Below are 16,058 nucleotides of genomic sequence, written 5' to 3' on the forward strand. Positions count from 1 at the left end.
ACAAGAGGTCTCTTCCGGAAGATTCAAGAAGCCAAAGGGAAATTTAAACCCAGGTTAGGAATGCTGAACGACCCACAGGGAAGCACACCCTCTGATCAGGAGAAAATAGAGGGAAGGTGGAAACCGTATGTGAAAGTCCACACAGAAGAGACGAGAGGATGACAGATGCCTCCGAAGAAGACTCCTATGAGGGAGAACCCGCAATTCTAGAAAGTGAAGGGAAAGCTGCCCTGGAAATGCTGGGAAGAAATACGTCACCAGGACTAGATGGGATATTGATAGCGTTACGTCAAGCCACAGAGACTGAATCTGTCAAAATCCTGACAAGAATGTGCCAATGAAACAATAGCCTGCAGACTGGAAACACTCGATGTACAGGCCAATCTCCAAGAAAGGCGCTACCAAGGAGGGCAGTGCCTACAGGACCATCGCTCTGATGTCCTGTGCGAGTGAGTGATGCTCATGGAGCTGCAGCGAAGGCCTGTGCCTCGTGTGGACCAAGAAACGCCCAACGGCCAAGCTGGATTTCGAAAAGGGAGGGGCACACGAGAGCCAACTGTGATTATCCGCTGGCTACCGGAGTGCTCCCGAGAATTCCAGAAGGTTAGTCTGTGTTTATAGACGACAGCAAAGCCTTTGCCTGCGTGGATCATGGGAAGCTGTGGCTGCTCTGAGGGAAATGGGCGTGCTTGGCACTTGACTGTCTGGTGTGTGAGCTGTGCTGTGGGCAAGAAGCCACGCCAGGACAGAATATGGAGAGACGGGATGCTTTCCTTTAGGCCAAGGTGTCAGGCAGCGTGCACTTTATCTCCCTATCTGTTTAATCTGTACGCAGAACCGAGCAAACGAAGAACTGGGCTGGGCTCAGACGGAGGAGGAGTGAAAACCGGTGGAGGAAACACCAACCGTCTAGGGTCCGCAGGTGACACCGCCTTACTGGCAGAAAGCAGCAGTGGCTTGAAACAACTTCTGACGAAAGTGAAAGAAGAAAGTGCCAAAGCAGGACTGACTGCATTTGAACGTCACGAAGACAGAAATCCCACTGCGGAAGAAGTGCACAACTTTAACGTAGACAGTGGAACACTGAAATTGTTAAAGAATCTGTCTGCCTTGGTTCAGTCCTCGATTTAAACAGAGGCCGCAGCCACAGAACCAAGGGGAGGCTGGGACGCGGAAGGGCAGCAATGGAAGAATTAGGGAGGATCACCAGGTGTGAGGAAGTGTCATCAGACACCAAGGCCAAGGTTGTCCACACCCTCTGCTCCCAACTACTGTGTACGCGTGCGAAAGCTGCACAGTGAAGAAGGCTGCAGGAAAAAATGGGTTCACTGGAAATATGGTGTTGGAGGAGAGCTCTGCGGACACCCTGGACTGCCAGAAAGGCGACCGGTGGGTCCCTGAGCAAATTAGGCCTGAACTGTGGCTGGAGGCAAAGATGATAAAACTGAGGCCGTCCTACGTTGGGCACATCATGAGAAGGCAGGACTCTCTGGAAAAGACAGTAACGCTGGGAACAGTAGAGGCAGCAGGAGAAGAGGAGGACCGAATAGGAGACGGGCTGACCCCACACGGGAAGCTGTAGGCCCGAGCCCACAGGAGCTGAGTGGGGCTGCTGGGGACAGGACATTGCGGACGTCACTCATTCATAGGGTCGCCAGGAGGAGGAGGCAACTTCTTGCATTTGAACAAGCTTTCTTCCAATTTAGTTCTCTTGACTACATTTTAGGCATCCCCACCCACGTGTCCACCCTTACAGCTCTATTTTTGTGGGCTGACATGATTCTCACTTTAGAAGGAATCACCTGGGCCTCATCAAAGTGACTGCATTAGCTACCACTTTAAAGAAAAGTGTGTGTGGTGGGATGCGCCCTGTCACCTCCGAGTGGATTAGGGGCCCCTGAGCTGGGGCAGAGGAAAGCCAGGAAAGGGGCCCCTCAAGGCTGCTGTAAGGTGCGGCAGGAGACCCAGGGTCACTCAGGGGAGACCCAGGCAGAAGCGAGCCTGGATGAAGGAGGCCTCTCTCCCCCGGGTTTGCAGTGGGAGGAGGTGTCTGACGCAAAGCCGGGCTGGAAACCAGCCCATCAGAGAGAAAGTGGCGCAAGGCCCTGGAAAAGGAGTTCTGACCCAGGCAGGAGGACCACAGCCTGGAGGAGGTCGGGGAAGCTGCAAGGAGCGCTTGCTTCCTTCCGGCCTGTGCTTCCAGCCAACCGGCCTTCCAGCCCTGCGCGGGGTCACACGCAGGCCAGAGCGGGGCCTCCCGCCAGGGCAGCCAGATCTTGCGCCAGCTTCCCCCACTGCATGGCTCTGTGGCCTCACCGCCTGTTTCCCCACCTGGAAAGACTGCCTCTGGGCTCGCTGAAGACCCGCACCCCTTCTGACTCTAATGCTCTCCCCCAGGTGGCGGTCACTCACCCCTGTCCTCACAGGGGTGGAAACCGTGGTGCGGCAGACAACATGTCCATCCTAGCTCAGGTATTTCTGGAAGAGTCTGACAGGGATTATACACCCACGGTTCGCAGCAACGGCCCTGAAAACCTCCAGTCCTGACCGCACTACTCCCCCACGCCCCCTACCACCCCCACCGCTTCTACCCTCTGCTCTGCACGCCCTCAGCCCTGGACCAGGGCACCCTTGGCCCTATTCCCTGTGCTGGGCTGGAAGGCAAGGAACTATGACAGGCTGCGAAGGGCAGCCAGGGGCGCCCTCACGTCCCTAAGTGTTCCCTTCCACACTCCCCTCTAGAATGACCCCTGTCTTCATCTCCTCACTCTCCTCCTGCTGGCCGGTTGACAAGGGGAGTGAGCAGCCTCCTGCAGCATACTCCCCACCCTCCACTCTGCACACTCACACTCCCCGCACTCACACTCCCCACCCTGCACTCCCCATGCTCACACTCCCCACCCTGCACTCCCCCTCACACTCCCCGTCCTGCACTCCCCCCTCACACTCCCCATGCTCACACCCCCCGCCCTGCACTCCCCCTGCTCACACTCCCTGTGTTCACACTCCCTGTGCTCACATTCCCTGCCCTGCACTCCCCCTACTCACACTCCTCGTGCTCACACTCCCCACCGCCCTGCACTCCCCCCATTCACACTCCCTGTGCTCACATTCCCTGCCCTGCACTCCCCCCACACACTCCCTGTGCTTCACTCCCTGCGTGCACTCCCTGTGTGTACTCCCTATGCTGCAGCTCCCCGTGCTCCCAGGATGAGGCGAAGGGAGCAGCCTGGTGGGTCTGCCCACCTGGGGGAGGTGCCTGGAGGGCCACCAGGAGCACTGCGCCCGCCCATCAGGATGGAGGCACGTGGAGCCCTTCACAGTGTGAGCACCGGAACTTAGGAGAATGTAAGTTTATAAACATAAAGGTATGTTTTTCCGTGTGTTAGGAAAGCATGGAGCTCCCCATTCTGTATCTGAGACTACCCACCAGCAGGAGTCCCCGCCCTGGGTCCTGGAGGTCACCAGTGCCTGCAGGCGCCGCCTGAGTCTTGGCTCCCCGTGGCCTCCAGCGCCCTTCTTCTGGGTGAGCTGCTGCCTAGTTTGCCCCCTTATTTCCCTGGAACACCTTTCCGGTCCACCGGCTCTGCATCCCCACAGCCACTGTCCTGCTCGGGCCCCCATGTCTATTACAAGAGGCTCAGAAACGGCCTCTCTCAGCCCCCTCCTGGATTGACAGAGGGACAGCAGGGCCCTTCCCAGCAAGGGGCCCACGCAGGCCGCCCCTCAGGGGCGCTGCTGCAGCCCACCGGTGCTCCCTGCAGACCAGGACGCGTTTGAGGCTGAGTCCTCACGGGTGGAGGGTAGGATGAGATACGGGCTCTCTGTTATCTTTCTAAAATCCAAAAAATTTGAATTCCAAAATACGATAGGCCCCCTGGGTGTTAGTTCAGGGACTGGGGGCCTGCTGTGTGGACAGTGGTGGAGTGGTGGTCTCCCACTCAACACCCATTGGGAAGAGTTAGAGTGTGTATTTGGAAGAGAATTCCTCTCCGCCCCCCCCCCCCCCCCCCCCCCCCCGGACTTTCTATCTTCAGCTCTCCCTCTCTCTTCTCTCTCTCTCTCTTTCCCCTCTTCCCCTCCTCCTCTCTCTCCTCCCTCCCCTGACCCCCACTATCCGCGGTGTGCATGCAACAGCAGATGGCCCTGCTTGATGCAGGCAGCCATCCCGCGACCCTAAGGGAGCCGGACTTTGGTTGAAGCTCACACTGAGGATGGCAGAGCAGAGAACCAGCAAGAAATGAGGGCTTTGAGGGCGACTTTGAGCGCTGATCTTGCCAAGCCTGGCCCCAGCCCCACTCTGAGCCTGCACTTCTGGGAGATAAAAACTTCCTTATCATTTAGACCAGTTTGAGTCCATCATCTCAGTTTTCTTTTTAAAATGCAGATCTTGTCATTGCACACCCCACTGAGAATCATTCCTCACGACCTTCAGAATAGAGCACGACCTGCTCAGCTCAGCTCAGGGCAGAGACCATCAGCCCTCCCCACCCAGCATAACTCGCTTGATTCCCTCAGATGAACTCTCTCCTCTGGCTACACTAAACTATTGGCAGTTCCCCAGACTCTTCAGTAGCCTCACTCCTCCATTGCCCTTGAGAAGGATATTCTCTGGCGGAACGTGCTTCCCCCATTGTCAGTCCAATGCATATTCTACCTTCAAAATTGAAATCATTACCTTCTCTGGGCACGTCTTCCTGATCCCCTGGGAGAAGGATAGTAAAGGGATTGCAAGTACAGGCTGGGACTGGGAGAGTAGAGATGACACTGCCAAGAATGGGGAAGATATGAAAAGACACAGAGAAAAGATGGAAAGACACTGAATCCCTGTTAGAACATTTGAGGCCCTGGATCAAGCCTTACCTGAAGGCAAAGCTACTCTCAAATTTTTCTTTTTTTAAAGATTGGCACCTGAGCTAACATCTATTGCAATTCTACTCCTCCTCTCCCTCCCCCTCCTCCTCCCCAAAGCCCCCCAGTACATAGTTGTATATTCTAGTCATAGGTTCTTCTGGTTGTGCTGTGTGGGACACCACCTCAGCATGGCTTGATGAGCAGTGCTAGGTCCATGCCCAGGATCCCAACTGGCAAAACCCTGGGCCACTGAAGTGGAGGGTGCAAACTCCACCACAGGGGTGGTCCCTACTCTCAAATTTTAATTCTTGTGAGTTTTTAAATTTCCTACATTGTTTAGGGTTAGTCAGGTTTTTTTGTTTCTTGTAATCAAAATCATTCCAAAATGCTTTTCCAAAATGCGAGTCCTTATCATGCTTTGCCATGGACTGGCAGCTTTTCCAGGGCAAGGACCATAGATTATTGGGTTTTCCATTCCCTGTGTTAGAAGATACTCAGTGAGAGTTTGTTGAAATTAAATAAGCTTCTCCCTTTTCCAAGTTTGGGGTTATATATATATTTCAAAAATTCTATTAACAATGTTGGTTCAAAAAAATGCTGAATTCTAGTCAGACACAGGGTTGGTTCTTTCTTTTAAGAACAAAACTGAGTGCATGCTCAACATGTCATATTTAAAGTGCAGTGAGGGCACCATATAAAAACATTAAAAGCACACAAGCTTTATAAAAATGGCAATTTTGGATTTGAAATACATAGTCCCCCAGTGACTTAATTTCTTTCCAGCAGGATCGGGGTTACACATCTAATAAGATACTTTGTGTCCTTCTTGCTGATGTGCAAACACAGCCACCCCCCGCCCATGCCCAGCCTTCTTCACTCACTGGGAAGTCCGGGCCCCAGGACGTTGTGGGAAACTCCCTCCGGGAGGCTCCTTGGATCCTGGAGGGGCTCTTGCAGAGCCTCAGCTCTCTCACCCCATCCCTCCTCCTTCCACGGTCCTGCTGTAGATCACCCTACATGGAGATGCCAACCTCATTACCCTGCTTGGGAAACCACATGAAGAAAAAGACATTGAGCTGTTCCTAGAGGCTATCATTTTGGCAACATGGCTAAACAGTTATTTAGCTTTGTGGCTCAGTAGTACAAGCTCCTGTAGCGCTCCCCATGCTAAAGGGATCCCACATGTAGAGCTGAGGAAAGATGGCTGGCAGGTCAGATATCAGGCACAAAGCTGTGACAACAATGCAGGCCATCTGACCCAGTTACTCTCTGGTTACAAGTAGGGGAAACCCAGCTCAAGAAAAATAAAACAGGAATTTTTGCCTTATGACTAAAATGGTCATGACTTCAGGCATGGCTGGATCCAGGTGATCAACAGACAGTCTAAGCCAACAGTGATGGCCAAGGAACGCATCAGAAGAAAAAGTTCTCTTTCTCTGCAGTTATGGCAGAAGCTGTGGTGCTCCTCATCAGCCCAGCGTGGGCTCCTCACTCCTCCCTCAGCTGTGACCATGGGGGACAGAGGGTGGTCGGGGGCTCTGTTGCCCAGGCCTGGGTCACCTGGTGATCCCTGGTCACAGGGTGCACTAGTTTGCTAGGGCTGCTGTAACAGAGCACTTCAGACTGGAGGGCTTCAGACAACAGGAAGGATTTTCTCACAGTTCCGGAGGCCAGAAGTCTGAGATGAAGGTGTTGGCAGGCTGTGCCCCCTTTGAAGCCTGTCGCGAGAGTCTTCCCTCGCCTCCTCCCAGCCTCTGGCAGTGGGGGCCGCAATCCTTGGCGTCCTTGCTTTGTAGACGCGCCCGCGGTCCTCTGCCTTCCCGCGGCCTTCTTATGTGTCGTCACACAGTCTTCCCTGCACATGTGCGTTCAGGTTTCCCTTCCTATAAGGACCCGTCACACTGATAAGGGCCCGCCCTAGTGACTGCCTCTCAACTCCACTGCACCTGCAAAGACCCTACTTCCGAGGAAGGCCCCGCTCCGAGGTCCGGGGGGCTGGACTTCAACACAGCATTCATGAGGGCAGGACGGGGGGACACAATCCAACCTGTAACAGGGGCCAGGGAAGGTGAAACTGCTCTTGCCGGTTTTCCCCAGTGTCAAACTGGTATAATAATAGCATCTTCCTCACTGATCAATGTGACGAGCCAGTGACGAAATCCATGGAAAGTTATGACCCCATGGCCTGTTCACAGTGGACACAGGGTTTTTGCTCTTATGATGCCTTGCACAGTGGAGTCAAATCACGGGTGCACTTAACTCGTGCAGGCTCAGCCACACGTGCTTCTCTGAGGTCTTCCTGTGTGGCCCTTACCCGACTTGCTGCTCCCTGCTGCTCGATATTCCTCTGTTGGCTGCCTGCAGCCCGACGTCCTCGACCCTGGCTATGCAGTCGAATCACCGCGCTGCTTTGAAAAACACCGTTGGCCTGGCCCATTTCCAGACAAATGAAATCTAATCCTTGGGAGGGGGCTCCGGCATTTGGTTATTTATTTTTTTTTAAGATTTTATTTTTTCCTTTTACTCCCCAAAGCCCCCCGGTACATAGTTGTATACATTCTTCCTTGTGGGTCCTTCTAGTTGTGGCATGTGGGACGCTGCCTCAGTGTGGTTTGATGAGCAGTGCCATGTCCGCGCCCAGGATTCGAACCAACGAAACACTGGGCCGTCTGCAGCGGAGCGCGAGAACTTAACCACTCGGCCATGGGGCCAGCCCCGGCATCTGGTTATTTTTAAAAGGATTGGGAGACACCATTGAGGTTGAGAACAGAGTACCCGTGTTCCGCGGTGCACATGGACAGATGTGTGCATTTGTGCATTCTGACCTGTCCCCAACCTGCTGGGAAGGACCTCCCGGCTCTTTAGAAAGAGCACCTCACAGCTCATCACCCTGTTTTCAGGCTTCTTTTGGTCCTGGATACTAGACTCATGAATTTACCATGATAACTAGACCAAAAGAGACAACAATTCCAGATATAACACGCAAGAAAATATTTTCAAAATTTTTCTCCTTTTTTATGTTGCATTACACAAGTCATACATGAATAAATTTTAAAAGTTCAGACAAAGCTGAAAAAGCCAAAGGCCTCCTCGGCCTCCTCTTCCCTCCCCCGCGGAGGCCGTCACTCGATCGGTCTGCTGGGTGGCTCAGTCATCTTCATCTTCGTGTGCATCTGAAAGCATGTAAATGCGTCAACGTAAACGTATTGTTTCGTTTGGGTGAGTGTATTTTCAAAAAGGGAGTTATACTAAACAGTGAACACTGCAATTTGCTTTTTTTTTCACTTTCACGATATGACTAGGGACCTTTTGATTCAGGATGCATTGGTCTGGTCTATGGCCCCTCGCTACACGTGGCTAAGCTTAAATTAATTAAAGTTAAATAAAATTTCAAATTCATTCCTCAGTCATGTCAGCAGCCACATTTCAAGTGTTCGACAGACATATGTGGCCGGTGGCTGTCGTCCTGGACAGCACGGGTACAGGACACGTCCGTCATCACAGGAAGTTCTATAGGACAGCCTGGCACAGGTCACTCTGCTTAGGCAATGTGTCCTCTTACACGGCGCGGCTCTGTCAGAGTTACAGAAAGAAGGATCTAAAGAGAACACTCAGTTAAGGGAGACGAATACTTCAGTGAACATATCTTTCCTGTGAAAAAGTAGGTCAGTCACAGCGACAGTTTCTCCAAGGGGCGGAAATCCATTCCGTGAGAGTCTGAGGTGGCAGTGAGGCGTTAGGGCTCAAAGACTTCCTGCAAATGGTTGTTTTGCCTTCGCTTTTGGTTTCTTAGATTCCCTTGCCACCTTTCTCATTTCCAAGCTGGAAAAAACACTTCTCAAACCCTGGCGTCTTCCTGACTCTGCCTCAATCTCCCCTTGCCACCCTGCCCTGTGTGACTCCTACCACAGATCTGCTTCCGCATTCACGGGGCTTGGCGTGCCCGCTGCTTCTCAGTGGTCTGGGGACATTTTCCACAGGGTGGTGTTTATTCTAAGGTTGCAGAATCTAGATTCATGAGAGCACCTCATCAAGACAGCATAAAGGCATGCTCTCCTGTACCTAGTGCGGCCCGATGACAGCATTTAACGCTCCCTGGGAGGGGACACTGTGCTTTAAACATATTCCAGATGCCCCTGATACTGTTGCTTGAGTGCTTGGGATCAGAGCTGGCAGGTTCTTATGCGCAGGTATTGAACTCACTGGCTCCCACTTCCTGCTGAGAAACAAAAGACACGGGGCGGGGGGCTGGGCGGGGGGGGGGGGGGGGGGGGGGGGGGCAACAGGAAAGAGAGAAGATGCAAATGAGGCCAGCTTATAACTAAATATTTAAATTCTTCCACTACAAATGCAGAGAGTCCTGTGTGGATGCTGTGTCATGCCTCTGTACTTTAACTGCCCTTGTTTGTTTGCTCATCTAGTTATTCGTTTATTCATTGATTTCCTCCATAAATATTTCCTGATTGTCTAACCTGGGCCAGGTGCTGGGGGCTCTGTGGTGAGCAGGGCAGATGTGTCCCTGGCCCTCAGGGGGCTTTCTGGGGTTGAAGGCAGACAAGCAATCAGATAAACGTGAGGAGTTGAATGCTACGGTGGTGAGGTCCAGCACCTTCTAGGAACATTCGAGAGGGGCCCTGAAGGGAAGGTGGGGGCCCTGCCAATAGGCATTTTTCTTGTACCTCTTCCTCATGATTAACCAAGTTAAGAACAATGGACTCAGCTTTTTTCCGTCTCCTTCCTTGGTGAAGGGCAGGGTAAAATGGGTCCTCAGCACCAGTGAAACAGGATAAAGAACCTGAATTTTCTTCCCAACTCTGTCTCCACTTCGCATCTGACCAAGAATAACTCTCAGTTTTGTGATTCCTTTTTCTCAACCCAGGAATTGCGTTGGATCCATTCAGATCTTGCGATTTCCACCTGGGGTTAGTGATGGGCTCGGTGGCTCCATACACATCCTTGAGCTGTCTTCAAACTGCTTTCGATGTGCCAAAGCACATTTTCTTGGGAAGATCATCAGATGATTGAAGGTCCGTGACTCCAAAGAAATGAAGAACCAGTGATCTAGGTACCTGAGGTGTTTGGAAACAAGAAACTCAATTTTTCAAAACATTTCATCTTTTACCAGCCCACGGTAGGTGGTGCAGGTGGTACAGGATGCACGGCCCAACCTGGAGGTGGGAGGATGGCGGGAGGCTGGGGGCAGCCACACGATGTGGCTCTTATCAACTAAGCTGAGGGCTCTCCTGAGGGCACACATCTCCCTGAAGACCTGTCACCACTCGTCCAGGTGCTTGCAGGGAGGCCCTAACTTTGCAGGCACACTTGCTCTGCTAGGCATGGCAGTCACTTCTTATACCCTGTCTTATGCCATCCTCAACACGAGGCTCTGGGATCAGTATTATAGCCATCCTTCTACAGATGAGCAAACAGGTTCAGAGAAGTTTGGCAGCTTCACCAAGACTCCACAACTCGTCAATGACTGGGGATTTCAACTCAGCTCCATCGAATCCACTGGTGCTCAGTTTGGCCTTCTCATTAGAAACTCCAAGGAATGTGTAAGCTCCCGGTGCTGAAGCCAACCCAGACCAACTAGATCAGCATCTCTGGGGGTGACGCCCAGGTGCCGGGTGATTGCATTGCCCACGCACCGTATTCTATATGTTTTACTACAACACAACCCGTAGTCTTAGGAACCACTAAAGACAATGAGAAGGCTTCAGCAAATTAATTTTCCAGGCAGAGATCCAGACACGGGGCTGTCAGTTCCTTTGAAACAGGAGCGCCCTGACATATATGGCTAAGCTCAGCCTTGGCACAGAGCGGGCGGTGCAGAGCGGGGACGCCCTTTCCTGAGGTCTGAGGTAACAAGAATGTTCATGCAAGGATTGCTGCTCAGATGAGCAACAGCACTTGTTATCTTGTTCCCACGGCCTGAGCACCCGGTAAGTCTAAACCTGCCCAGGCAAGAGAGAGGCTCAGTCACCGCCGTGTGAAGGACGTGTTCGCTCACCGCTGACAGGGTTGGCTGCCCTGGAGTAGGCTAGTTGATGATCGAGAAGAGGTGCTGACTGGGGCGGTGGGGTGGGGAGAGAGGCTGTCCTTCATAGTCTAGTCTCAGCGTCGGCTGGCGCACAGGCTTGACTGGGGATGGGGGCGAGGGGCTAGCAGGGTTTGAGTCAAACAGACGAGTCAAGTCAATTCGCAGCCCAGATGCACTAGAAACTGCTTCAATGAATTCCAGGTCCATTTACATCATCTCGCGGCACACTCAGGTGCTGTGTCTGTCATCAGAGGGAGTGCTCCCTGTCAGCAGCCAGACTAAAGGAGCGGACACAGGTGATGGGAAGACAGCATCTGCACAGAACGAAGGGCTGGTGGACCAAGGAGGGGACGGCAGCAGCAGAGCACAAGGCCCTGAGCGGCCGCTGTACACCAGGCGCTGTCCTAGGGACTTCCCAGTCATCCTGCTCCATGTTCACAACAAGCCCGCGCGGCAGGAGTTCTCCTCCATCTGCAGACAAGCAAGCCAACACTCGAAAAAGTCCACCCCGAGCCTAAAGTCACCGAGCTGGTGAGCGGCGCAGCCAGGACTTCCCCTGACCTCTCTGCGCTTTCTGTTACCCTATATGCTTCTGAGGTACCAGCCCCAGAACGCAGCCCCAGCCCTGCCCCATGGGGAGCCATCTAGAGCTAAGATAAGCGGCGGGCAGCCAGCGCCTGGGCTTCTGAACTGTGGGGCGACAGCTGCGAGTCGCATGCGGCGGTGGGAGCTGCCCCATCCCAGTCCCTCTCATGGGATCATTTTCTCACGATTGCCTTCATTTCACCTGAAACTGCTCAGAAAAAGGCAGAGCTATCTGACAGGGAAAAAAAGATGCGTCCTACACTGCAGATTTCCATCTCAACGCTCCCAAGAGCTTCCATGTAGGGACAGGCAATGAAGGCGATGGGGGGGTGTCTAGTGTCTCTCATAGTAGGTGGATACGTTTTCTAATACTGGTTTCTGCCTGAACCATTTAGAGCTTATTGCCATGTTCTCAAAAAAAATCTGCAATCCCGCCACTCAGTCAGTTGTAGTCTGAGATGACTGTTGAAATTGTTACAGCTCAAGGTACACGGGAGGAGGTACAGAATACGGAGGGACCACATCAGCTGGCCAGCACAGGGTCGCGGGTAGCTGCCGCTTGAGGGTTGCCCTGTGCTTTCTGCCCTCCAAGCTGCCAGTTCGTGGAGTAGACTCTGAGGCTTATGTAGGAGGTCATTTGCCAAAGGTCACCCAACTGGTCATGGCACAACGAGATTCCAAGCCAGGCCTGCTCCGTGCCATTGTGACCGCCCTCAGCAGAAGGGAAGGCCCGGGCTGCAGACCGTGAGCTGAGACTCCTCGGGAGCCTGGTGTTTGGGGACTGGAAGGGCAGCAAGGCTCAAAGGGTCACCTGCGTAGCAGGGAGCACACTCCCACGGTCACCTGGCGCTGTCGCAGGGCACGCCAGAACCCACCACCCCTGCTGCTCTTTGCAGACGCCGCCTCCAGCCTGCTGAAGCCCAGGTCCTGTTGGACGGCAGAGAAGGTTCAGCTCCTTCCTTCATTTGCTTTGCTTTCTTTGATGTCTATTTTTCAGAGTGGGGACTTCAGCAGCCAACACGCTGGGGTTTCAGCTCGGGCTCTGCCTCTCACTTGCTGTGTGACTTTGGGCAAGTTAATTGACCTCAGTTTCCACATCTGTAAAATGGCTTATGGAGGAAATTAAATGAGATCATTAGACTAGATGAGGCACAAGGCCTAGCTGTTAGGGGAGTGGTTCTCGAGTTTGAATTGTTGATTTTCACCCCAATTCTGCCACTCATTAGCTGTATGGCCTTCGGCAAGTTACTTAATCTCTTATAGCCTCAGTTTCCCCAATTGCAGTGGGGGAAATAATAACACATACTGCATAATATGAGAATTAGATAGGTCACTACACACAAAACTTACTGGAACAACAAACTCTCAATGAATGTGGACTTTGCTCCCCTGGAGACATTTTCGACTGTCATGACTCGGGGTGGGTGCTGCTGGCATCTAGTGGGTGGAGAGGCCAGGGATGCTGCTAAATAAACATCTGCCAATGGACAGGCTCTGCCACAAGAAAGAGTTATCTAGTCCAAACTGTCAATGGTGCTGAGGTGGAGAACCTATGGCTGGAGGAATCCCGGCCTACGGGCTCCTCATATGCATCCTCCTGGGTGCCTTGATTCAAGCAGTCTTCACGTTGGACTTAGCATGCACATAGTTTCCGAGGTCTGGCCGCTGTGCCACTCGTGAAGGCATTTTAGAGTGCTCCTTCGGCCACGGGCCTCCAGGAGGCTCCATCCTTTGTTGCGCCTTCTCTGTAGCCGGTGTCCTGCTCGTGGGAGGGATGCACTGGGCTTCCAGTCGGTTTCCCTTCTCTGGTCTCTTTCTGCATCTCAGGGGCTGAGACATTGCTGAGCTTGTCTGGGAGCCTGGAGCTGGGCACGGCACAGGGTACCCTCTGTGGCTCCAGCTCCCAATGACAGTGTGCTGTCCACTGTTACACGGGGTGTCCCCCGACAGAGAAGTCCTTCCCTGGGCTGCTGGGAGGCCCTGGAGAATGTCCAACAGAGGCACGGGTTGGTGTGATTAGCCCAGCTGCTGGGCCCGTGGGCTCCAGACCACCGCCACAGCAGGTACTCAACATTTCTGTCCCCAACTCAAATTCCTGCAGGAAGCTTGGCCTCCGCAGTGTCTGTGAGTGACAGGGTAGCCCTCTTCCCCCAAGACAACCCTGTCACTGACTAGGCTTCAGTGGGGGCAGTGCCAGGCGGCAGGTCCACCAGACAGGAGGGACTTGGCGACAGAGATGTGGAGTTTCTGCCCAGCAGACAAAGGTCAAATGCTCACCACCCTTCACCAAGATGTTCAGGCCCAGCAGGGCCCAAGCCAGGGCTGGGCTGGCAGCCAGGCCTGCCCGCACAGAGAGGTTGTGCTCAGAGCCCCCCAGTCCGGTCCTGCTCCCCTCGTCTCGTGGAGGCAGGAGCGGGCAGACTGGCAGTGCCCCAGGGGTGGGAGCGAGGGATTGAGAGCTACAAACAGTTGCTAAGGGAGAAGGTGGGCTCTTTGCAGGGAGATTGCATGCCTTCTGCGAAAGCACAAACACCTGGGGCCTAGTGGGAACTGTCACTAACCCACGGGCGTCGTATGGGCTGCCGCTGAGGGCTTATGAAGGAGGGTTCAAGCCCCTCAGGAATGCCATCACCGGATTCTCACGGCAGCCCAGGACCTTCTGTGACACTCGTGGAGAGGAAACAGACCTGAGAGCAGAGCAGGGCTCAGTTCTCCCCAGCATCTGCAAAGGGCGTTCGGACAAACCAAAAGTGCTCTTACCTGCCGGTCTCAGGGACAGCGCTGCTCGCCCAGGCAGCTCACCGGCAGTCGGGCCTCTAGGGCAGCTGGGGCCTCTAGAACAGCCAGCTCTTTGTGTCTTCTATGGGTAGAAGCGCTTTCTTGCTCAGCTGTCTTGAGACCCACACAGTTGAAACCTTTCCCACAAACCTGTCCTCTCAGACCTGGTTTCCCTGAGGCCTGCAGGCCTCCCCCACTCACGCTTCTGCGGGCGGGCCCGAGATATGGGGAAAGTGCTTCTCAGTTTGCAGATTCATGAGCTCCCCATTTAGATCCATTCCAATCAACAGATCCCAGGAGATGTGCTTTGATTGGCAGGCGTCAAACTGTCAACTGCCAGGGAGATACTCAGACACCCACGCTCACAACAGCACTGTTCACAACAGCCAAGAGGTGGAAGCAACTCAGTGTCCATGATGGATGAATGGATGAGCCAAATGTGTACACACACAACGAATATTATTCAGCCTTAAAAAGGAAGGAAATTCTGACACGTGCTACAACATGGGTGAAACTTGAAGATGTTATGTTAAGTGAAATAAGTCAGACACAAGGCAAATACTGTATGATCCGCTCACGTGAGGTGCCTAGAGTCGTCAAACTCATACAGACGGAAGGCAGAATGGTGGCTGCCGGGGGCTGGGGGACAGGGATGAGGAGGTAGGTTTAATGGTGACAGAGTTTCAGCTGGGGAGGAGGAAAAAGTCCTGGAGAGGGATGGTGCTGATGGCTGCACAACAAGGCGAGTGTGTTTACACTATTGAACTGGACACTTGAAAGTCATTAAGATTACCATCTTTTATGTTATGTGTAGCTTACTACAATTTTGAAAAATAAATACCTAAATACAGGTCAAATGTACCCTCTCTTATCCCCACAGAAGCCCGCAGACCGGGAGACTGAACAGAACTTTGTTAAGCACGTTGGGAACTCTCCATCCAAACACGCAAGATACAGAGCTGCGCTGGCTTCCTACCCAACACACCGGCCACCTGAAGAAGCACTGGCTCCACGCCTCATTCCTGAGGTTTGGGCCACCCAGCAACCTCCCTTGGGGGCAGGAGCAACAGGCAGAGAGGGACGTTCTCATCCCATTATACCCAACTGAAGGCTGAGCTCGGTGTTTGTCATCAGCTGGGCTTAAACCTGTATGACAGAATAAACGTGTCTGATGCGGTGCTGCTTCTTTCAGACTGGAGGGGGTCTGAATGCGAGGGTCCCAGTGGCCCCATTAGAGTGGCTTCTGGAAAGGGACACCCTCTTTGAGAATTTGGTTAGGATCCCACCAATTTATAAGGAAAGACGAGGGCCAGGTCCGGGTCATGATGGTGGCAGCGCCCTCCCACTGGGGGCTGCGTGTGGGGAGGGGCGGAAGGGAGGGAGGCGTCTGGAATGCCCCCATCTGAAGCCGTGCCCCTGGGGTGGGAGTCAGGCAGCTTCTCTGTGTCAGTGGCCTAGACCCAAGAGCAGGATGCCACCTCTTGCTGCCAGCTCTTCAGAGGGATGTTTCCAACAGCCTAGTTTCAGAGAACAAGGTTTTTCTGTGCAGTAGTCACTCTGACGCGTCACAGCTTCAGCACGTCCTTGGGAGGAACGCTGTTAACTTCTCAGCTGCCTTGTTCCCCTTTATAATCCCATGTTAATGAACCACTGGGCAGATTTTTAGGTTCTAAATGCAAGCTAATCTTTACTTCTCACCCTTCAGATCTACTCGCCACCCTTCTCCACCCTGCTGTCTGCCCCGAGGCTGACCTACAGCAACCACATCAAGGGTTCCGGGCTCCCTAGCCTCTGCTTTTCT

The 16,058-nt window shown here is 53.3% G+C and overlaps 1 long non-coding RNA gene across 1 annotated transcript; it reads left to right on the forward strand.

Annotated features, from left to right (window-relative positions):
* Positions 1 to 10,804: 10,804 nt before the first annotated feature.
* Positions 10,805 to 15,450, forward strand: LOC138917801 (uncharacterized). The gene is made up of 2 exons (XR_011426236.1): positions 10,805 to 11,425; positions 15,138 to 15,450. It is a non-coding gene; the product is annotated as an uncharacterized lncRNA (long non-coding RNA).
* Positions 15,451 to 16,058: the final 608 nt, after the last annotated feature.

The sequence above is a fragment of the Equus caballus genome, chromosome 15 (genome assembly GCF_041296265.1).
Source record: "Equus caballus isolate H_3958 breed thoroughbred chromosome 15, TB-T2T, whole genome shotgun sequence".
Classification (NCBI taxonomy): domain Eukaryota; kingdom Metazoa; phylum Chordata; class Mammalia; order Perissodactyla; family Equidae; genus Equus; species Equus caballus.